Source organism: Triticum urartu, chromosome 3 (genome assembly GCF_003073215.2).
Source record: "Triticum urartu cultivar G1812 chromosome 3, Tu2.1, whole genome shotgun sequence".
Classification (NCBI taxonomy): domain Eukaryota; kingdom Viridiplantae; phylum Streptophyta; class Magnoliopsida; order Poales; family Poaceae; genus Triticum; species Triticum urartu.
The window spans coordinates 445,734,159-445,759,653 of record NC_053024.1 but is presented as its reverse complement, the minus strand read 5'-3'; the positions used below and the strand labels follow the sequence as shown (position 1 = coordinate 445,759,653).

General features: G+C 47.8%; 1 pseudogene; it reads left to right on the top strand.

Annotated features, from left to right (window-relative positions):
- The first annotated feature begins 1,216 nt into the window (after nt 1-1,216).
- Nucleotides 1,217-24,218, top strand: LOC125546858 (annotated as a pseudogene).
- Nucleotides 24,219-25,495: the final 1,277 nt, after the last annotated feature.

Sequence of the window (25,495 nt, the reverse complement as noted above, 5' to 3'; positions counted from 1 at the left end):
AAATTTACTAGGCTACTCATGATATAGTTACCAGGCTGCCCATATTAAAATTGCCAAACTTCCCATGCTACAACTATTAGGTCGCTCATGGCATAGTTACTAGGCTTCTCGAGTAGCCACTCCATTACTAACATCATCTATAGTCTCCAAACATGATGCCAATGATGGACTAGAAAAATCCAACAAAAATACAAGAGGAGATAATTTTTGTTGACATAGAAGTAAAAAAAGGGTTGAAATATCAGGTTCATGTATAATTAAAAACAAACTAAAGGTGTCAGAGTTTTGGTTATTGGGTTGAGTAACAATCCAATAAACCTAGGTAAAAATCATCTTCCAAGCATTTTCTTTCTCTCGCTCACCAAGGCTAACCACAATACTAACAGAGAAGAGTCATCTAACAAGAACGTGGATGGACGGAAAATGGGAAAAGCAAAACCGATTCAACCACCTGAGGTACAATGCAAACAATGCACACAAAAAATCCAAGAAAAGACTTTGAAAAGGGGCCAAAAGGTTAATTTTTCGTTACTAGACACTGGTTCCTTCATGGTGAGTTGGTTGTTGTGCCATGTTGAGAACTTCGGAGGTGAGGGTTCAAAATTTGGAACACCCATCTTTTTCGCGACATGTATTGCACACCCACGTGCGATTGTTTTTCACATCATGTATTGTATACGTATACATGAAATTATTTTTCACGGTGCAAGCCAACCTGTGGTTGGATGGTTAGAGGGACTGTGGTATCCCCAGCCCACCAGGGTTCAAGTCTTGGTGCTCTCATTTATTTATGGATTTATTTCAGGATTTCCGGCGATGCTCATAGGGGTAGGGTGAGTGTATGCACGTGTATATAAGCGCTCGCATCTGTACTGATGTTCAAAAAAATTATTTTTCACGGCACATATTGTTTAGGTGATCGCGTTCGTCGATGGCAATCAAACAGCTGGCAGATTGTTCGACGCTACCCCTAAAAGCCGAATGTTCGCCAGTTAATACAGTCCATTTTTTCACTAAAAAATAGGATGTTGTAAGTCCAGCGGGACCTACTATTCAGCGTCCTATTCACCGGAGCCGGCAAAGCAAATGAAGCGGACGAGGGGGAACTCTCTTCTTCTGGGACAAACAAACAAAGGGGAAGGGGTAGCTATCCTTCGAACTTGCTTTGTGTTGGGTTCTTGTACTAGAGAGTTCAATTCCCGGCGGTGCAATTGCCATGGACAAGCAGTTCATCCTCCGCGTGCCCCCATCCGTGGCGGAGTAGGTCGAGCGTCTTATTTTTCTCAAATATGCACGAGTGTGTGTATCATTCATTAAAGAAGAAGAGGGGGTGGTGAGCCCCTAACCACCAGTACAACATTTAGCTTAGCTTATTTACAAGCGGATTTCATCCGCCCTACCCGGTACTCACAGAAGGCAAAGCTACTCATGCCCTATCCACTCTACCCTATCTGGCTCTTGCCCTAGGACCTCGCCATTAATCAGGCCTGCCTTTGTCCAGATAGCACCCTCCGACTGAATCTTCTATAGCACACCTGACAGAGATGGTGTGTGTCCCTCAAACGCAATGTCATTCCTATGCTTCCACAACATCCACATCACCAACAAGCACAGAGCCCGATTAGACTTCCGATGCTCCATAGTCTCCTCCTGTCTCATGCACCATTCGCCCAGATCCTCGTCTGGCAGTGGGAGATACTCTATCCTTCCAGCCAAAGAGGTGCACCACTGCCAAACCTGCCTCGCAAAAACGCAGCCGATGAGAAGATGTTGCATAGTCTCGTCTTATTGGTTGTAGAAAGGGCAAGTGGCTTGGTGTGGTAGCCCTCGGCGTGCAAGCCTATCTGAGGTCCAACACCGGTTCCTGAGAGCCAGCCAGGTGAAGAAACGACATCTTAATGGGGCCTTTACTTCCAAGTGAACGGCGCCGTCGAAGATCGCTCTCGTCCCAAGAATTTTGCCACATATGCCAGAGTAGACACCGTTTGCTTCCCAGGACCATTGCACCTTGTCCTCCAATCCGGCCGCTAACTTGAAATCTGCAAGTCTCATCCATAACCTCAAGTACTCCTCCAGCTCTGGACCCGTGAGGTTGGGGCCAACATCTCCATCCCAAGTACCATTTCCGAGCGCATCTGAGACCATCCTCGTCGCCCTGACATGACCAGGCACTCTGCTGAACAGCGCCGGTTCTATCTCTTGTACTGTCGCTCCATCCACCTAGCGATCTTCATAGAACCGAGTTGTACTTCCATCTCCTACAGTCGTACGCATTGTCGCCTTGGCCAAGGCCATCGCTTCATGGGGGACGGTGATGGAGAACTCAGCCCACGGTCGCTCCATGTCATTCCTTTGGAGCCAAGGCCATCGGGCTTGCAAGGTTGTGTTCAGCCATCTCAAGTCCGGAATCCCCAGGCCACCATCCCACTTCGGCGTACACACCTTATCCCAAGCCACCGAGCAATTGCCCCCATTTGCCTCACTCTTGCCGCACCACAGGAATCCCCTACAAATCTTTACCAACGCCGAGATGGTTTTAGCTGGGAGACTCAAGGCGAGCATGGAATGAACTGGTATAGCACATAGCACTGACTGGATCAATATTAGCCGCCCACTCTTCGGTAATAGGTACGCTTTCCAATGCGGCAAACAGTCCCGAACCTTGTCCACCATGCCTTGCAACTGCGCCATAGACTATTTTTTGAGTGTTAAGCGTAGACCCAAGTAGGTGCACGGAAAAGTGGCCGTTGAGCAACCCATGATTGTCTTCACCAAATCTACATCCTCGGGCGAACATCGAATTGGCCAGATAGCACTTTTTTCGTATTGACCACCAAGCCCGAGGCTTGTGCAAATACCTACAAGAGTGCCTCGCATGTCGTAGCTTCCAACGTCGTGGGCTTGAAAAAGACCACCACATCGTCGGCAAACATCAAAACTCTTTGCCTCAGCCCATTCCTCGCTAGATGCCCGAGTAAACCTCTGTCGGTTTCATGTTCAAAGAGTGCTCGTAGGGGCTCCATACAGAGTATAAATAGCATAGGCGACAACGGGTCGCCCTGACGAAAACCCTGGCAAGGGAGGATCGGTTTGCCAGGCGTGCCATTAACCAGGATCCGCGTAGAAGATGTTGCCAACAACCCACATATCCAAGTGATCCATCTATGACCGAAACCCAATCTCCTCAAGACCTCCAGAATGAAAGGCCATTGTATTGTGTCAAATGCCTTAATTATATCAAGCTTTAGCATAACCATGGGGTTCCTCAGCGCATGAAGTTTGCGAGTTGTGCATTGGACCAGCATGAAATTATCATGCGAAGATCGGCCTCTCACGAATGCACTTTGATGCAGCCCCACCATCGTCGGTAACTCCTCTGCCAGCCTTGAAGCTAGAATTTTGTCAAAAATCTTGATTGGTCCACAAACAAGGCTAACCGGCCTGAAGTCTCTAACATCCACGGCACTCGCTTTCTTCGGCAGCAAGGTAATCAAGGCCTTGTTAATTGCTGCCATGCCTCTCATATCTCCTACATAGAATTGGTTGAGTGCCCTCATAAAATCATCCTTGATGACATGCCAGCACGTGGCATAGAATCTACTGGTGAACCCATCGGGACCAGGCGCCTTGTCCATTGGCATTTCCTTGATTACTCTAGAGACCTCCTCCTCAACAAAAGGCACCTCCAGCCGTGCCAGGTCAAGACAGGGCAGATTCAGCCTATCCAAATGGAGTGTAGCTACGCGGGCTCTAGCCGAGCCGAACAGCTCACCGTAGAACTCATTGAAAACTCTGGCAACCTCCTCCTGGCCCGTGTGCATTATTCCATTGTGTTATATCTTCATGATTATGTTCTTGCGATGCCTATAGGTCGCATGTCGCTGGAAGAATCTTGTGTTTGCATCCCCTTCCCTCAGCTGAAGAAGTCTCGATCTCTGACGCGCAATGGTTCTTTCCAACGAACATAGACCTAGAAGCTTCCTCTTGAGTAGCTTGCGTAGGTCATGCTCCAAGTCCTCTAAGTGCCTAGACTCTGCGTCCACATCCAAACGAGCAATGACCTCCATGGCAATGGCAATTTGAAGGCGTGTGTTACCGATCCACCGATCGCTCTAGGATTGCAAAGCTTTCGCTGTGGCGTGAAGTTTGTTGTCCAACACTACAAACAGGTTACCATCCCTGGTCACCAAACCCCAAGCTTCCGTCACCGTCTCAAAGAAGCCCTCCACCTTGGGCCAGAAGCTCTCAAACTTAAATCGCTTGCCAAGGTGCAACTCCGCGTCTGGATCCACCAGGAGTGGGAAATGGTCAGAAAATGCCAAGCCCATGGCCGTGAGGAAGCTCCTCGGGTAAATATCCTCCCACATGTTTGTAACAAAGACATGGTCTATTTTCTCAAGGGTGGGGTCCCTTTGCTCATTGCTCCACGTGTAACGTCTACCATTTAGGTACATCTCCTTCAATTCCAGCCTATTTAGCATGGACCGAAAGCGCGCCATCATCCTACGGTTTGCATTCGGTCTGTTTTTGTCATCCGCCAAGACCAGGAGATTGAAATCCCCCAATAAGGCCCATGGACCTACATGCAAATCTCGGATGTCCGAGATCTCGGTGAGAAATTCCACTTTGTCCGCATACTTTGAGGGCCATACACCCCCGATAAGCCACCAATGTGACATCCCATCCTGTGATACTAGCGCAGTTAGCGTGGTTGCCGTTATGTACCGATTGGACAGTGAGACCACCGAGCTGTCCCAAGCGATTAAGATTCCACCACGCGTGCCAGTCGCCGGGGCATAGTAAAAATTCTCAAATTTATTGCCAAGGCATTGCCTAACCACATCGTTCGAGACCTCCTCCATCTTAGTTTCTTGGAGGCATACAATGCTTACATTGACCGCTACTATAACTTGGTACACCGCACTTCTCCTAGCCGGCGAGTTGAGCCCTCTCACATTCCACACAAGGATTTTGGGTGGGTGTGAAGTCATTTGGAAGACCCACAAGACCCACCACCGGCCTCTCTGGCCCTACCTTGCCTCAGTCCGCACCTCCTCCTCACATTGCAAGGGAAGGACAGAGGCGTCCCACCCAAACAAGACCAAAATGGCCTGCACGTGACAGTCCAGGAGCGGTTTGTTGAAGAGCTTGACATACGCCTGAAGTGCCTCATCGTCGATCTGGTTTCCTTCGTTAGCCACACACAGTTTCCTTATAAGTACCGCCTGTTGCTTCATGGCTTTGGAGCCATGCCCTCCTTTGGCCATCCTCACGCTCCTACGCGGAGACGAAACCAACAGGCTCTTCTGTCGTGGCCTACGCTGCTGCTTTGGCACCTCCCGCGCACTTGGTTAAGCTAGCAACGACGAAAGGGACCGACACAGCTCGTTGCGCAGCTGCGAGACCTGTTCCTGGGGCGAGGGTCGAACGGGTGACCCCACATGCAGCTGCCACTGGGGTGTTTCCACGACTTCAGGCTCCAGAGATCCACTTTCCTTTTCCTGCGAAAGACTCACCGCAAACCACTGGTTGGGCGACGTGCATGGCTGCGTCACATCCCCATGCAAGGCGGGCCCCGGCAAATCCCCATGCGAGTTCCGATTGGGCCGCACGCTCCCATCCAGACTGGCACCGCCAGCCTCGGCCTGCGCAAGAATCCCAACCTGCCCCCGGATAGGGGAGCAAGTCTCCACGCCCGATCCTGTCTGATTCTCGCCTCCACCAATCCCGAGCGACTGCGACGGCATATGGTCCCCCTCCGCGGGAACCGATTGTGGGGCCTCAACCAACCCACTATCCTGTTGCGAACATGAGCCGAATGGGATCTGGTTCACCAAACGCGGCAAATCCGCCTAGCATGACCGCGATTCATCCACCTGGCCCGCGTGCTGTCTACCCTGCGCCCTGTCCATTCTGCCTTCCGCTACATCCAAACCACGACAAGAAGCTGCCAACTGGCCCACCACACTTTCCGTACCATGCCTCATGATAGCCGAGGCACCAGTCGCATCACTAGCCATCGCATGTTGATCGGTCCCAGTTTGAACGGACCATTGGTCCACACCAGGGTTGGGGGACGGCGCCGACGCTGACGAGGAACCCACGAGCGCCTCGGCGAGCGCGGCGGCGGCGGACGGACCTCCCCACCTCCAAAGCGCGAGCCGCCACCAGAATGGCCTCCAGGCGGCGGGGACGGCGGCGGAGGCGGCGGCGGCGGTGGCAACCCCGCATGCGGCCCAAGCCGTACCGGCGCCGCAGCAAGCTTGATGTCGACCGGGTACCAGAGCACGTCGTCTCCACCATCCACCTACACCGCGCGACTGTTGCGCCTGTTCGGTTCCTCCACCACAAGAATCTGCCGCAAGGGAATGCATGCCGGATCATCTGTGTGCAGCCACACCAAGAACCCAGACATGTCGCTGCGCGCCTCCGTGGCCGACCCGATCTTGACAACGATCCTCAGCCCCAACAAGAGCGCCTCCGCAGTACGCCTAGTCCACGCATTGGCCGGAACCCCACACAGCACCAGCGGCACAAGGAAGGGCATGGAAATGGCCGTAGCATGCGAATGACGCGACCAGGGCGCGAACACCAGGTCGAACTACCTGTTGCCCGCACGACCACGATGGAGTAGCCTTCTCCTAATCTCCGGTGATCGACAGATGATAGGGAAATCCTCTGGGAAGTACTCTCTGATGGACATGTCGCCTGGCTCAAGCTCACACTCACGTGCAATGACACCGGCTACCGAGGCTAGATCAGTCGCGTCGCGATCACCCACAACGGTCACCACCACCGCCCTGACGAGCTCGACCTCAAGCGCATGCAGGTCAGGGCCTGAAGCCAAGAAAACTACATCCACCTGATCCACCACCGACTTAGACGAGGCCCGCAGCGATTCCATCGGCGCAAAGGGCACCGAGAAGCCAGGGTCGGCCACGCCAGCCACCGACCCGGCACTCACCACCTGTGTAATGCCCTCGATGCGGCTATATCTCCCACATGTCGAAGCATGACTTAGAGGCATAACCGCATTGAAAGCAATGTCGCAAGTGAGGTAATCTTCACACAACCCATGTAATACATAAGGGAAAGAGATACATAGTTGGCTTACAATCGCCACTTCACACAATTACATGAATAAAGCATTACATCATCCAGATACAATCAAGGTCCGACTACAGAACCAAAATAAAAGAAGACTACCCCAACAGCTACACAGATCCCCGATCGACCCCAACTGGGCTCCACTACTGATCAACTAGAACGAAACAACACAAAGGACAAGATCTTCATCGAGCTCCTCCTTGAGCTTGGTTGCGTCACCTTCTCGGTAACATCGGCACCTGCAAACTGGTTTTGGAAGTATCTGTGAGTCACGGGGACTCAGCAATCTCACACCCTCGCGATCAAGACTATTTAAGCTTATATATAGGGTAAAAGGTATGAGGTGGAGCTGCAGCAAGCGACTAGCATATTTGGTGGCTAACATACGCAAATGAGAGCGAGAAGAGAAGGCAAAAGCATGGTCGAACAACTATGATCAAGAAGTGATCCTAGAACAACCTATGATCAAGCATTACTCCAACACCGTGTTCACTTCCCGGACTCCGCCGGAAAGAGACCATCACGGCTACACACGCGGTTGATGCATTTTAATTAAGATAAGTTTCAGGTTCTCTACAACCGGACATTAACAAATTCCCATCTGCCCATAACCGCGGGCACGGCTTTAGAAAGTTCAAATCCCTGCAGGGGTGTCCCAACTTAGCCCATCACAAGCTCTCACGGTCAACGAAGGATATTCCTTCTCCCAAGACATTCCGATCAGACTCGGCATCCCGGTTACAAAACATCTCGACAATGGTAAAACAAGTCCAGCAAAGCCGTCCGAATGTGCCGACAAATCCCGATAGGAGCTGCACATATCTCGTTCTCAGGGCACACTCACATAGGTCAAGCTACTAGTAAAACCAACCCTCGAGTTGCCCCGAGGTGGCCCCGCAGGTTGCCCGTTTCGGACCAATACTCAGAGGAGCACTAGCCCGGGGGGTTAAACTAAGATGATCCTCGGGAGCGCGACTCCCAAGGGAAAAGTAGGTGGTGGTGAGGCAAAAGGTAAAACCAAGGTTGGGCCTTGCTGGAGGAGTTTTATTCAAAGCGAACTGTCAAGGGCTTCCCATTATAACCCAACTGTGTAAGGAACGCAAAATCCGGGAACATAATACCGATATGACGGAAACTAGGGCGGAAAGAGTGGAACAAAACACCGGGCATAAGGCCGAGCCTTCCACCCTTTACCAAGTATATAGATGCATTAATTAAAATAAGAGATATTGTGATATCCCAACAAAATAACCATGTTCCAACAAGGAACAAACTCCATCTTCACCTGCAACTAGGAACGCTATAAGAAGGGCTGAGCAAAGCGGTAACATAGCCAAACAACGGTTTGCTGGGACAAGGTGGGTTAGAGGCTTGACATGGCAAATATGGGAGGCATGATAAAGCATGTGGTAGGTATCGCGGTATAGGCATAGCAAAAGAGCGATCATCTAGCAAGCAAAGATAGAAGTGATTTCGAGGGTATGGTCATCTTGCATGAAATCCCTCAAGGAAGAAGAACGAGTCCATGAAGAAGAAAAATGGACATAGTCGAACGGGTCCTCACAAATGCGACGTTATCGGAACCAACCCGAAGAAGCAAATCCGGAAAGAAGCACACAACATAGTAAACAACCAAGACATGAACATGGCATGATATGCGGGATGCGGTATGTGATTCATATGCATGATTTGGAAAGGAATGATTGAACCTGGCCTCAACTTGGAAATCCAAGAGTGCCACTGGAAAGGGGAGTTGATTTCGGTCGAGATATAAAGATCACCGGAATCGGATGCACAGTTTGGAAATGGCAAGCAAAACAAATATGGCACCGGTCTATGATAATCAGCACGAGAACATCTAAATGCATCAAGAACAACATGCTACAGCACTCCAACATGACAACAAAATAAATGGCAGGGATCCACTCATGATGCTTGACAAAAGATGAACACTGAGCTACGGCTAATTCACTCCATAACAGGTTCAAACAAGCATGGCAAACGTGCAAAAGATAACAGGTTTCAGACTTAGTGAAATTAACAGCATGTCAGAAATTTATCATCAGGAAGCAATGTTTAGAGCACGATAACTACATGCTACAGGAACATATCATGGCAAAGCAAGGCATAGCATGAAGCTACTCGAAGCATATAACAAAAGTCCCTTAGTGACCATGAGCCAAAAGAGATCAGAAAATACAATTGCAAGCATGTGAACATAGCAAAAACATAAACAGATTCAGACTTAGTGAAAAACTAGAGCATGGCAAAATAGATAACGAGTAGGCATGTTTACGAGCTTGATGCACTCACTACGAGGCATTGCATGACAAACTAAACATACATCCAGCAAATAGACATGGCATAGAAGCTAGACATGGCAAGAACAACATCATAGCATGCACGGATCAACTACAACAAGCTCGGCAAAATTGCTAAACATGTTAACAATCTGCTAGGAACATTTTATAGCAAAAGTAGAGCTCGATTGACTCAATCTAGGGTGCTCCATAATTGCAAACAAAGACATGGATGGATAGAGCACAACATTATATACAAAACATCCTTACTGATCATGCTCAAAAGAGGCATGGATCACTAGGAAACAACATGAACATATGGCATAAAAATAATGACAGGGCAAGGACTTGGTGAAATTCCAAGTCCCTGAAATCAGCATCATTGAGTAAGCTACTTTGCATGCTTGTGCTAGTCACCACAAAGATCACAAAAATACATGGCATACACCCATGTAAAGATGGCATGGCATTCTTCAAAACACATGTAGAGATCAGGATCATAGCATGCACACATTAATCATGGCAAAAATGACAAAAGTGCATTTGCTGAAACAGATCTGAAACTATCATCACATAGCCCTCTTCCAATAGCATTTCTTGCATCAAGATGAGCTCAAATGAAAATTATGCAATGATATGAAATGATGTACTCGTCGAGACGAACATTTTGATATGCTACACGCACGAATCGGAGCCACAATGAGATAGTTATGATGCGATGAAAAAACCTGAAAATACTAAGGACTTGGAGAAAAAATACCCTCGCGAAAAAAATATCGGGCCGGAGGAGGTGGAGATGGGCCTGGAGACTGGGCCGGCTTGGTGCTGTGCTGGGCCAGGGAGCTGGGGTGTGGCTGCAGGCCCACGTGGAGGATCGGCCGGGTCGTCGTCGTCTCCCTCGATCCCGATCGGATCAGGGAGGCAGGGGCGGCGACGGCGGTTCCCGCCGGTGAGGCGAGGCGGCGAAGGAGGGCGCGGTGGCGCGCGAAGAACAAGGCGGGCCGAACGGCGAAGCAAGAGCGGAGAGGACGAGGCGGTTGGCGGCGGTGCTCTGCGCTGCGGTGCGAGCAAGGCTGCGGGGATGATGGCGCAGGACGGCGCGCTCTGGTCGCCGGAGTTGGTCGCCGGCGACGGCGCGAAGGCGGCGGGCGGCGAGACGCAAGCGCTGGTGGCGGGCGACGTGCGGTCCGGGCGGCGCGTGGTCGGGCTCGCGCGGGCCCGTGATGGGCTCCGCGGGCCGCGACGAAGTGGGGCGGCGCGGGCGCTGAGGTGGCGGGCGCTGATTGGCTGCGGCAGCGGGGAAGGTGACGTGGCGGCCTCCAATTGGTTCGACGACGTGGCTGGCTGGGTGGACGCGTCCGCCGGCGAGCGGACATGTCCGGCGGCACGGAGGGAGTTGGATCTAGGGTTTCGGGGAAGAGATCCGAAATTTGGAAAGGGGGTCTATTTATTGAGGTAGAGGGAGCTAGGAAGCTCCAAATGAGGTGTGGTTTTCGGCCACGCGATCGTGATCGAACGATCTAGACGATGGAGGGGGTTTAGGTGGGTTTTGGGCCACTTTGGAGGGGTGTTGCGCTGCAACACACACGAGGCCTTTTCGGTCCCTCGGTTAACCGTTGGAGTATCAAACAAAGTCCAAATGGTACGAAACTTGACAGGCGGTCTACCGGTAGTAAACCAAGGCCGCATGACAAGTCTCGGTCCAATCCTAAAATGTTTAACACCCACACACGAAAAGAGGCAAAAGGGGACACCGGATGACATAGGAGCGCCGGATTGCAAAACGGACAACGGGGAAAATGCTCGGATGCATGAGACGAACATGTATGCAAATGCGATGCACATGATGATATGATAAGAAAAGCATGACACGCAAGCAAATGACAAGGCAACAATGGCAAATAACCGGAAGACACCTGGCACATCGGTCTCGGGGCGCTACAACACTCCACCACTACGAGAGGATCTCATCCCGAGATCTAGAATGGCACCGGAGGGGGAAAACGGAAGAGGAAGGCGAGAGGTGAAACTAAGTTGCTTCTTTGACCAATGAGTGAAACCAAAGAACCTTGAAAATGTTGAACAAATTTGAAAGAAAGAATACAACAAAGATGAACAAAGTTGAAAACCTCCGTTAGAAAAGAGGAACAAGGAACATCACGAGAACCATGTAGGTTTAAAGGCATGAGAAAAGGGTTGCAATGGACAAGAAGTACATCCAAGCACTCCGGTAGAAACGAGATGCAAGACTTGAAAAGGCGAAAAGAACTTGAGTAGAGGACACAACACTCCGGTTAAATGGATAAGCAAATGAAAGAACATGATCCTGACAATAATAAGAAGAAGGGTTGAAGAGAGCAACAACACAATGCCTCCGAAACGAAAGGATAGAAGATGGATAATTGAAATAAAAGAATGGAGAAGGAAAGGACAACTTCTGCCACAAAAGAGCTTGAAAAGGCATCTTTAGGAGAAGGGTCGAACGGAGTTGTTGGAAAACCAACAACGAAAAGGATAAGCTTGATATGGTCTTATGGAATACATCTCAAATTTTTTGAGGTAACAACTTGCCACTAACGAAAACAATGAATCTGGATTGAGAGCTAGAAAAGATAGAAGGCTTCTTCCACCGAGGTGATAAGGATAAAACTTGGAACATAGATAACCACCACAAAGAACAACATTCCCAATGGAAGGCTTTAGGTGAAAACTACACCAAGATAACTCTAAGGAAGAAAATGATGGGTTTAAATATCTCATTCCTGACAACTTTTGAATCATGAAACATCAAAGAAAAATTGTCAAGAATGGCATATCACCATCGCAAAAGATAAGGTAGAAAGAATTGCACTTAGAAATGCAAGATGAAGAATACTTGAGCTCCTCTGAAAAGAATCTTCATGAACACTTCGAGAAGGAATTAAGTCCTTGATGAACCAACATGTAGATCCTACATGAAGAACTCCGGAAATAAAAGAATGATCAAAAGAAAGAGAAGTTGAAAACACAAGGTGAAACCTTGTAATGCTTTAGATGGATCTCCGTGATAATTAGAGCTTGGAACTCCTAGAAAGAAAAGATAAAGCCTCTTGAACCGAGAATGTGATATGATGAATCACTCCGGAAAGCAAAAATTGAATTTACTCAATGAAACAATAATGATAATTACATTATGCTTATCCTTCATCAATTTAAATTGATGACAAGCAACGGATTTGGCATACTACTTATTCTCGTAGAAAGGATTAAGATAGATATAGCGTCAACTTGGGAAGGTCTTCAACGAACCACCAATAGGGTTGAAACAACGAATGAATTGATATGATAAAAGAAGGAACAGAATCTTGAATGAACCACCGTAAGAATTAAAATGGCCGAAAAAAAGATAAAGGAACACCGGGAAGAATAATGAAATGAACGAACATACTTGAGAGAATTTAGATACAAGAGGACGAATAGATCACGAACTGATAAGAGAATATTTGAATGATGCACCGGTAAGATTTGGAGAACGAGAGCTGAAAACTGGGAATGAGTAATCCCGAAATGATGGTCTTTGGAGAATCAAACTGAAAAGAATCTTGAATTGCTCTGGAAGGATGAAAAGAATTCTGACAATCGAAAACAGTTATGAGAGGATGGGCTCGAACTAGAATCACGAATCCCTGAGAGAACGGATAAGATATGGAGGTAAAACTCTTCTTCGGTCTTCAAATGTTGATAATGACGATGAGAAGCAGCACCAAGAATTGTTGAGGCACTCCGGGATAAAGAAGAATATAAGGGCTGAATCAACAATGAAAATAATTTGAACGATCTTGGAGAAAAGCATTTGACTGATGATAATTCATTCTTACGTCAAACTTTGAAAAGAATTTAGCATAGCTTCGGTAAAATTAGAAGAGTCAGGTAAGATCCTGTAAAAAGACCTGTGTGTTAGGGCCCACTCAAAAGAAAAGCACCGTTGAACGATTTGAAAGAGAGATTGCACCGGTTGAATTTAAATGGCTTGAAAAGAGATAACCACCTTGAGGGAGCTTGAACGAATGCAGAGTGGAAGCATGAATCTTCGAGAAATATTGAGTACTCCGAAACAATTGAATAGCAAGCGGGAATGATTATGAGGTGCAATGGCATGGGAAAGCATTTGAAACGAGGAAAAGGGATATGATCAACACCAAAAGCTTGAATTGGATCCCCCGAAGAAGAAAATGAGTGAAGAGTGACGAACTTGAAGCTCCGTTAGAATCTTCGTGAGAATCACCGGGTAAGAACATTGACGGAAAAGAATGGGAGACTTCTCATCAATAACATGATAGTTGAATAAGAATTCTGAGTCCTTGTGGGAGGGCAGGAAAAACAAAGACAACTTGGAGACGGATGAAACAAACAATGTTGAGAGGACTTGAGTTGATCTTGCGGACGTTAAAATGATTGGATCCACTAGAAGAGAAACACGCCGCTTGAAAAGGATTGACATGACAATCTCAATTATTATGAAGGATTGGTATTCACATAGTAACATGAGAACACCGTTTGGGCAAGGTATGGAATCAACATTTGACTTCGAAGCAACTCGAATACCACAACTGAAAACAAAACAAAGTATTGGCTTGCAAAACAAACCGGGACAAACATATGACAGAGATTTCGTCCGAAGTTGTCGTGGTGGGGCCTACACGGGCTCAATCGTACAGCACCATCATGTACAAGGCAGTGCACATGACATACGAAGCGTCCCCGAGTCAGCATAGCCAAGGACTCTTTAAGACACAATGAGACTACTGTAAAACCAACCGTGGATAGGCGGACCACTAGACATCGAACCCCAATTTCATATCATACATCTGTAGGAAAGATATCCTAAGAGCTACTTGAATTCCCACTTATAAACTCCCGAAACTTTCCGGTTATGCAATCAGGTGTTGAAGATACAGGGGAAGCATAATATCTCACCCAAAACTACACAAATCCTACATCCAGCTGTATCCATCCTTCAACACATAACCAAGAAAACCTTCGGAAATCATTTACCTCAACCTTCGAAAAGCATCCGTTATACGAGTTATGGTAATACTCCCGAATTCCCGCCCCAGTACTGGGTGGCGTCGAGGTTATCTCACCAACGACTGCATAAAAGAGATTTTCGATGTCGGCGAAACTCAGGTATTCTAGAATTGCAACGATAAAATTGTGACGACAACACCTCGGAGCTCAACTCCCCGGGACACTGCCACAACCCCTAAATGTCAGGAGGCACCAAAAACAATGTTCTCGTCACAAAACCATCGGAACGATTCCAAGATACCCACGTGATCCTAAAAAAAATTAGTGAAATTTGAGAAGAGAAGAGTCAAAACTCTACGTCAGGAGGCCTCACCAGAGCGACGAAGGGACTGAGGAGTAAAAAGAATCCTACTCTCCGATATATATAATCCTAAAGTCGGGGAAGGCTCTGATTACCAAAACTTGTAACGCTCCAGACACACCCGCCGGTGGTCGTTACTCCTGGCAGGATCTAGACTGGCCCGACAGATCAATACTACTCTTTTCTGCGCACTTTGTCCTCACTCATGCGCACCCGGAAGTAACTTCCCGGTTGGTCACCCATCCTGACACTACTCCAAGCTGAGCACGCTTAACTTTGAAGTTCTGTCCGAATGGGCTCCCGGAAAAGAAGGAATTCCTATTTATATGAGTAGTCTCTCATCCCTAATAAATCAGGCCATCACAACCTGGCTCCAGGGAACGCCAACATGGACCGCGCCAGCCGGCGGCGGCCCTGGGGGCGGCGGCGGCAGGGCCGACAGCGGCACCATGGGGGAGGTAGGCGATGACGAGGGAGTCCGAGGCAGAGACCCCAGCCCGACTGGAAGCGGCGGCGCACGACCAGAGCGAAGAGCCGTCGGCGGTCGCAGGGATCCACCGGCGACGAGCTGCGGGGGCGGGGCGCGGGCGGGTGCAGTCCCTGAAAATGTGGCCCTCCCCATCGCAGCGCACGCACACTGGAGGATTTGTGCACATGGCAAATATGTGCTTATCACTTCCACAGTTGTAGCAGCAGCCGACGAGCTTCGCCGGAATCCGGCCCCGCAGAGGCCGCAAGGACGGAAGGATGCTGGGCCACCTGCTCGGGGTAGAGCGGCGCGCCGGCCTGGGTGGGGAGCGCGCCCGTGCGGCCGCCGCCCGACGCCCAGCCTGCGTCTGCCATGGAGCCTCGCCATTGCACACCCCGCGCCGTACCCGCCACGTCGGGCACCACGAGCAGGGGGCGCAAGACCGGCCTAGGGGCGGCGGCGGCGGTGGCGGAGGGGACGGGGGCAGGGAGCCGGAGGAGGACGCCGAGAGGGACACCCTAGATGCCATGGAGAACCGGCGAGGGGAGGTGGTCGCCGGGACCGGAGTGGCCACCGGCGAGGGGGGTGGCCACCTGCTCCGGAGCGGACGCCGGCGCGGGCTTGGTGGACGCCGGGGTCGGGGTGGCCGCCGGCGCTAGGAGGAGGAGGAGGAGGAGGGGCGCTATCAATTTCGAGCGTCTTATGAACGAATCTGCCGCCGGCTCATCCTCCAAACCCGACGCCGCCTCCCTCGACCTCTCCTTCTCAGGTGCCCTCCGCCCTCTTCCTCCTCGCCCCGCGAACTCTACTTCCCGTTTCCGCCGGAAATTGGTGTAGAGCAGTAGAACTGCAGATCTGTGATTAAGGCTGTTGTACTTATCGATGCCCTAAATTTGTAGTGATAAGTTGAGTAGGTCCGAATATGTTGATAGCAGAATTGTCAGTTGTAACTGTCTCGTTAAAAATACAGTACAAATTAGCTTGCTTTCTGATGTAGATTAACAGAGAACCAAAGTATCACTGTAACACAAAACTTTACGCCTGAATAATTTCTTTGTAGCTTAACAGTTGTTAAATTCTGGGTTCTTACCTGCGGATGAGATGAGATCAATCTCAAGATCTCACTTAATTGATGTTTGTGTTCATATTCCCCTTTGCAAGTTACTGCGGTTGCATGTCTTGGCCCAGATATGCTTAACTTATCTTATGATCTTACCTATACAAAACCATCAAACCAGTCAGAATTGGTAATAAAAAGGAAACTTGGATTCAGTAAATATCTGATTCGCAAGAGCTTAGGCCTTTCATCATGGCATGTCAGGCTCGTACTAGACAACCTTTGCAATTATAACCTTTAAATGTTGATTACCAAACTTCTGATTTAACATTGTTTATGTGCAGTCAGTTTATGCACTTGTTTCCACTAATAGTAAAATGCAATGGTCTCTCTTGATTTTAAACAACACATTACAGTTGTCTGCAATTGTTAACTGAACTTTAATTAATCCTTGTTGCCTTCCGATTGATGGTAACTTTCCTCTTACAGAGGATGGAAGGAGTGGCACATTTATGATTGGTAAACCAGAGGTTTCCTACATCTCTCTTGGATCTCCCAACCGTTGTGGAGTCATATAAAACATATGATGATTCCTTTTTAGTTAAAATTGCTGATATTGGTCAGGTATAAAAGTGAAGATTTGTGTATATATCTTGTTAATTTGTAGGCCTCATAATAATTTTAAACTGGAACAGATGGTAATGGTAAGAGAAGAACATGATCCTGCTCCAGAAGGAGCTGAATACAAGCATGGACTTACTCCTCCAATGAGGGATGCACGCAGGCGACGTTTTTGTAGAGAGCCTGACTTGAGTGTATGTGAAATTGACTACCCTTCAGCCATATTTGTTTCCCATGTTGATGAAAACACATTGTTAATCAGGATGCTAAAGATTGCGTGCACTCATTTCTGCAGGCAGAGCTTGTTCACCGAGTTGAGAAGGATCTTACAAGTATTATGCAAGGAGTGCCTGTCAGTATCCTTTTGGTCCGTGCGATTTGCCAAATGCATCTCATTATCGCTATAGAACAAATGACTAGTAATTGTTTTGTCCTGTACTGTTTAGTTGGTAGTTTTGCACTTCCATTGGCTCATCAACTTCCTGATGAATAAACTGCTTGCCCTTTACTTTAGAAGCCATGATGTCTATATGTAGTTCCTTGTTGATAAGGGTAACGTTCAGAATCTCTTAAGCATGTCGTTATAGTGATTGCATATAGAGGGTTCCATGTTGGAATTTTGCTAGTAGGCCTTTGGCCCAAAGCCCAACTAAAATTCTGAAATTCTCTTGGCCCATTCATGCACACATGTGAGTGGAGTGAGTGAGGCTAAAGTTTAGTCCCACCCCGGAAGTTGAGAGAGAGTTGCACCTCTTTATAAGGTGAGCTCTTCTACCACTTGTATGAGCATGAGAAGAGAAGACCTACACGCGCGCTCCTCCTCCTCGCTCGCCTCGCCACGCCACGCCTCGTCACGACGCGCCGCGGGTTGCGGGATTGAGCCGAGGACAGAGCTATGCACGTTGTCTATATTTTTGCTGCACGGGAAAAATTAATGAGTCATTATCTGAACCGTTTCCGATTCTTTTGGATCGTGACGACTCAGACGTGGGGTTTACTCCCACGACCTACCCGGCCCGCACTATATAGTCAGGCAGATGTCTACCCTAGCCGCCGCCGCTTCGTATGGTTTCTTACCACCATTCCAGATCATTATGACGCCAAGCAAGTCTTCTCCATCCCTCCTTCCGGCGTACACCGCGAGAAGGGACAGCAGGCCTCTGGAACCCCGCCTCTCATGATCCTGTACGGGAGAGGGGCGATTAGGTTTTTGGGGAGCGCACTCGCGCGACTGCTGGCAGCGACGACTTCGCGAACGACGACTTCTTTCCCGACCTCGGCAACCTCATCCTCGACGACATGGGCGACAACGTCAACGCCGGCGGTGCTGCACCCGCTGCACCGTATGTGATTCTATCCTTCCTGTTCGAGATCGTGGTAGAATTCATGTTTCTAGTATGTGCCCTAGATGTGATATGTTCATCTGCTATGCTAGTTCGCATGATTAGTTTAATCTCTGCTTCTGTGGTCATGATTTATCTTCTGTTTATTCGGATTAAATCTCGTAGTAATTTGCTCATATTTCCAACAATCCAAAAACCTGATTATAGGCAATTTACTCCGAGTGGTTTTGCTGCGCATCTGAAGCCGCCTGCCTTTAAGGGGGCGCAATATAAGAGGTGGCGCATGAGAGCAGTCTACTGGTTTCAGACCATGGGCTGCTATGATGCCACCAAGGGCAAGCCTGAGGGCGATCTTAATCCAGCACAGCTGGAAGCTTTTGAGAAGATCGATACCCTCTTTAAAGGCGCTCTTCTGAGTGTTCTTGATGACTCCATTGTGGATTCGTATATGTCGTTTGACAATGGTAAGGACATGTGGGCTGCGCTCGAGGCCAAGTTTGGTGCCTCGGACGCCGGCAGCGAGTTGTACGTCATGGAGCAATTCTATGACTACAAGATGACTGATGAGCGCCCTGTTGTACAGCAGGCTCATGAGATATAGTCGCTCGCAAAAGAACTTGAGTACTTCAAGTGTGTGTTGCCGGAAAAATTTGTTGCCGGAGGCATCATTGCCAAGCTTCCACCTTCGTGGAACAATTTTGCTACTTCCCTGAAACACAAGAGACAGGAGTTTTCCGTTGTGGATCTCATTGGTACTCTTGATGTTGAAGAGAAGGCGAGAGCAAAGGACACACGTGCTCGAGTTGCTGAGGGAGGTTCTAGTGCCCACATGGTACAGAAGAAGAACTCCCAGCCCAACAAGTTCAGAAACAACAAGAACAAAACTCAGGGCAAAGGCAAGTTTGATACAAAGAACAAGCCATCACATTCTACCAACTTCAAGAAGAATTCTCATAAGAAGGGGAAGGGACTTTGCCATGTCTGCGGTGATCCTAATCACTGGGCTCCAAAGTGTCCTAACCGCTTTGAGGAGCGCGAACATGAGAAGAGCGGCAAGTCCGCTAATGTTGTCATCGGTGATACTGATATGAAGGAATCAGGGTATGGTATTTTTCCTACCATCCTTTCAGTATTTCAATCCCCTGATTGGTTAATTGACACCGGTGCCAATGTACATGTTTGTGCTGACGCCTCCATGTTTTCTTCTTACCAGGCAACAGGGACTTCACCCGTGCTGATGGGGAACGGGTCACATGCCATCGTTCGAGGTGTTGGTACGGTCGATCTGAAGTTTACTTCGGGGAAGACTGTGCGTCTGAAGAACGTTCATCATGTGCCGTCCATCAATAAAAATCTCGTTAGCGGTTCCCGTTTATGTCGAGATGGTTTTAAGTTGGTTTTCGAATCCAATAAAGTTGTAATTTCTAAGTGTGGACAATTTGTTGGAAAAGGCTATAAGTGCGGAGGCTTGTTCCGCCTATCTTTGTCAGATATTTGCACTAAAGTTATTAATAATGTTTGCCACAATAATGAGTCTGATACTTGGCATTCACGACTTTGTCATATTAACTTTGGTTGCATGACGCGGCTAGCCAATATGAATTTAATTCTGAAAATCTCTACTGTCAAAGGCTCTAAGTGCCAAGTATGTGTGCAAGCTAAGCAACCTCGCAAGTCCCATAAGACTGCAGAGGCAAGAGACTTGGCGCCACTAGAGCTTATACATTCTGATCTTTGTGAGATGAATGACGTGTTGACAAAAGGTGGAAAGAGATACTTCATGACGTTGATTGATGACTCCACTAGATATTGTTATGTGTATCTTCTGAAATCAAAAGATGAGGCTTTGACTTTCTTTAAAAACTATAAAGCTGAGGCAGAGAACCAACTTGATCGGAAAATTAAACGACTTAGGTCTGATCGTGGTGGAGAGTATTTTTCCAATGAATTTGATCTGTTTTATGCGGAACATGGTATAATCCATGAGAGGATGCCTCCCTACTCACCCCAGTCAAATGGGGTAGCCGAAAGAAAGAACGGAACTCTAACTGATATGGTTAACACCATGTTAGACACTTCGGGTCTATCCAAGGAATGGTGGGGGGAGGCGCTAATGACTGCGTGTCATGTCCTAAACCGAGTTCCCACAAAGCATAAAACCATGACTCCATTTGAGGAATGGGAAAGGAAAAGGTTGAAACTCTCTTACCTACGTACTTGGGGTTGTTTGGCGAAAGTCAATATACCAATTCCCAAGAAGCGCAAGCTTGGACCAAAAACCGTGGATTGTGTTCTTCTGGGCTATGCTTTTCATAGCATCGGCTATAGATTTTTGATAATAAAATCTGAGGTATCCGACATGCATGTTTGTACGATTATGGAATCAAATGATGCAACTTTCTTTGAGGACATATTTCCTATGAAGGATATGTCGAGTTCATCAAATCAGGAGATACCTACTCCATCTAGTGAGGAATTCACTGTAATTCCTGAACCCACCATTGCGATGGAACATGTTGAGAATCCTGTTGAGGGTGACAATGGAACTCCTGTGAGGAGTAAGAGACAGAGGACTGCAAAGTCTTTTGGTGATGATTTCATTGTGTACCTCATGGATGACACACCCAGGACTATTTCAGAAGCCTATGCATCTCCTGATGCTGACTACTGGAAGGAAGCTGTACGTAGCGAGATGGATTCCATCTTAGCTAACAGTACCTGGGAGATCACTGACCGTCCTTATGGGTGCAAACCTGTAGGATGTAAGTGGGTGTTCAAGAAGAAGCTTAGACCTGATGGTACGATTGAAAAGTACAAGGCACGGCTTGTGGCCAAGGGTTATACCCAGAAAGAAGGTGAAGACTTCTTTGATACTTACTCACTCGTGGCTAGACTGACCACAATTCGGGTGCTACTATCACTGGCTGCCTCACATGGTCTTCTCGTTCATCAAATGGACGTTAAGACGGCTTTCCTCAATGGAGAGTTGAAGGAGGAAATTTACATGGATCAGCCAGATGGTTTTGTAGTACCTGGTCAGGAAGGAAAGGTGTGCAAGTTATTAAAGTATTTATATGGCCTTAAACAAGCTCCTAAGGAGTGGCATGAGAAGTTCGAAAGAACATTAACTGCTGCCGGCTTTGTAGTAAACGATGGTGACAAGTGCATGTACTATCGCTATGGTGGGGACGAAGGAGTTATTCTTTGTCTGTATGTTGACGACATATTGATCTTTGGAACCAAACTTGATTTAATCAAGGAGGTTAAGGATTTCTTATCTCGCTGTTTTGAGATGAAGGATCTAGGAGTAGCTGATGTTATCTTAAACATCAAGCTGTTGAGAGATGAGAATGGTGGGATCACACTGCTTCAGTCTCATTATGTGGAAAAGGTCTTGAGTCGTTTTGGGTATAGCGACTGCATGCCTTCTCCAACTCCATATGATGCTAGTGTGTTGCTTCGAAAGAATCGACGGATTGCTAGAGATCAACTGAGGTATTCTCAGATTATTGGCTCGCTTATGTATTTGGCGAGTGCCACGAGGCCTGACATCTCTTTTGCTGTGAGCGAGCTGAGTCGGTTTGTGTCAAAACCGAGAGATGATCATTGGCATGCCCTTGAGAGAGTTATGCGCTATTTGAAAGGCACCACGAGCTATGGGATTCACTACACCGGGTATCCAAGGGTACTGGAGGGCTATAGTGACTCAAACTGGATATCTGATGCTGATGAGATTAAGGCCACAAGTGGTTATGTTTTTACACTTGGTGGTGGCGTTGTTTCCTGGAAGTCTTGCAAGCAGACCATCTTAACGAGGTCAACTATGGAAGCAGAACTCACAGCATTAGACACTGCCACTTTTGAAGCAGAGTGGCTTCATGAACTATTGATGGACTTACCTATGGTTGAAAAACCAATACCCCCTATCCTGATGAACTATGATAATCAAACTGTGATCGTCAAGATAAACAGTTCTAAGGACAATATGAAGTCCTCAAGGCATGTGAAGAGGAGACTAAAATCTGTCAGAAAATTGAGGAACTCTGGAGTTATTACGTTGGATTATATCCAAACGTCGAAAAACTTGGCAGATCCCTTCACAAAGGGTCTATCACGTAATGTGATAGATAATGCATCGATGGAGATGGGTTTGAGACCCACCGCATGAGTTGTCCATAGTGGCAACCCACTCTATGTGATCGGAGATCCCGTGAAGTAGAAGTGGGAGACAAGCTGTTGGTCAGCTGGGAGGAGAGTATCCCTATATTAATTATCCCACTCCGTGAAGATGCAATAGTCTCCTGATCTGCATGGCAGGTTGATACTTATCTTAATGTGTTCCAAGTGGCTTATTCGGGTAAGCAGAGATGTTGTCCTGCAGAACATCTTCTGAGGAACACACCTATATGAATTTGACTGTTAACGTCACAGTCTGTGAGAATTGGGTGTTCTCTAATAAATTCATGAAAGGCCCTAGAGTATGACGTATACGCTCCACCCGCGGGGAAGCCTTGCGGCAGCCCAGTATCGGTCAAGAATTTGTGTGAAACTAGTTTCACAGAAAACTTGTAGTTCAAGGCATAGTCCACTATTCAAGTTGTGATCTAGTGTAGCATAAATTTCTAAGTGAAAGTTCAACTTCACAGTCTCCACTAAGCACCGGTATATAAACAATGTTTTAGAACTAAATGATGAGATGTGCCAATGAGACTTTGTGGGGGATTGTTGAAATTTTGCTAGTAGGCCTTTGGCCCAAAGCCCAACTAAAATTCTAAAATTCTCTTGGCCCATTCATGCACACATGTGAGTGGAGTGAGTGAGGCTAAAGTTTAGTCCCACCCCGAAAGTTGAGAGAGAGTTGCACCTCTTTATAAGGTGAGCTCTTCTACCATTTGTATGAGCATGAGAAGAGAAGACCTACACGCGTGCTCCTCCTCCTCGCTCACCTCGCCACGCCACGCCTCGTCACGACGCGCTGCGGGTTGCGGTATTGAGCCGAGCCGAGGGCAGAGCTATGCACGTTGTCTATATTTTTGCTGCACGGGAAAAATTAATGAGTCATTAATTAATAATTAACAGATGCGTTAATTACTGAACCGTTTCCGATTCTTTTGGATTGTGACGACTCGGACGTGGGGTTTACTCCCACGACCTACCCGGCCCGCACTATATAGTCAGGCAGACGTCTACCCTATCCGCCGCCGCTTCGTATGGTTTCTCACCATCGTTCCAGATCATTGCGCCGCCAAGCAAGTCTTCTCCATCCCTCCTTTCGGCGTGCACCGCGAGAAGGGACAGCAGGCCTCCGGAACCCCGCCTCTCGTGATCCTGTACGGGAGAGGGGCGATCAGGTTTTTGGGGAGCGCACTCGCGCGACTGCTGGCAACGACGACTTCACGAACGACGACTTCTTTCCCGACCTCGGCAACCTCATCCTCGACGACATGGGCGACAACGTCAATGCCGGCGGTGCTGCACCAGCTGCACCGTATGTGATTCTATCCTTCCTGTTCGAGATCGTGGTAGAATTCATGTTTCTAATATGTGCCCTAGATGTGATATGTTCATCTGCTATGCTAGTTCGCATGATTAGTTTAATCTCTACTGCTGTGGTCATGATTTATCTTCTGTTTATTCGGATTAAATCTCGTAGTAATTTGCTCATATTTCCAACATTCCAAACCTAACCTTCAAAACCTGGAATGCCTCGTCGAAAGTTGTTTTGTATCACGACTGCATCACGTTCATGGGTTAAACCATCATAAAAAGAAACCTCGTTGTTTATATGCAAATCTGTCTGCGTGTAAAGTTCTTTAACTTGTTTGTAGACCAGAATGCTAGTGTAGCTGGAGGCGGTGAAGGTGGTGATCGCAAGAAAGCTGCACCAGCTCCTGCACCCAAGCCTAACGTTCAAGAGCCTGATCGGAGCGACTCTGATGAGTCAGACAGCTGAAGTGGACCAAAATAGACAGTGCTACTTCAGTAGGCCGAGCAAACCCAGTGTATGTATTAGGTAATTCAGATCAAAGAACGCACACTTTTACCAAGCAAACACGCTTGTTGTCTTCTACTGTACCGATTATCATCTCATCAGTAATAATAAGAGTGACCTTCCATTATGGTGGAAAAGTGCCAGTATCGTCCCATAAGGTGGTGCTCGAGTCTTTACTTGTTCAGCCGGATGTTGATTATTGATTACCAGTGCCGCAATGTTGCTGATTTCATAAGATTCAGTTGCGAATGCTGAAGATTTCATGTGCTTCATTTTGTTGCACTGCTATTCGTGAGGAAGGGGGGGTTCCAGATCCTAATTCTCTGGTCACGAAGGCGTTCGACTATTTTTTTCTTCTAAACGGCCATGACCCCTTCCCATTGAGTTATAGGGGGCGGGAAAGGGGATGCAAGTTCAACGCATAGCCGGGAAATCCACCACAGATGCTCGTTGTCATCAAAACACCCGTTATGGGATCGAAAACACGACGACACCAAAATCCATAAATGACCATGCAGGAGCACCACAAGGCAAAACACCCACACAGGGGTCAGGAACAAAAGACCACCTACTGAAACAAAATAAGACCATCAGCAGCAACAGAATCAGTTGCACATCCTGCCATCAGCCTAGCCTGAATGTTGTTGTGCTGCTTCACAGATCCTCATCATCTTGTTGGCGTTGTCCTTCAGCATCATGGCTCCTCTCCTCAGATCGTCCCCGTCGCCATGTTTCTGCATCCCTGCCCAGTATAATAAAGAAGCACAGGAAGCAAAGACAATTTCAAATGGAGATTTAGGAAACTTAAACTCGAACGTCGTCCTATTACGGTAGTTCCATATAGCCCAGAAAACAGCAGCCAAACCGACAGTATAAAAAACTTTCCTCTTCTGGGAAGAAAGCATAGCACCAAGCATAGAATTGCCGAATGTTATTAGGGCATAAATCAGTACCAAAAACCGAAGCGACAGTCCACCAGCCAATTCTGGCCATTGGACATCAAGGCAACGACTTGATCTGGTAAACCAAAAGAGCTTCTGCTCTTCCTGCTTTGGCTGCTGTTCCTCTTCCCAGGTACTGAATTTAGGAAGTAAAATAAGACAAGACCACTGGAACAAAGACTTTCTGAAGTTATGGTCCAGTGGTCCATGTTACATTTTCCCCTCCAAATCCAGATACTTCGATTGCATTGTCACAAATCTTTTGAGCGGTGCAATTGACGGCAGAAAATCCACCCA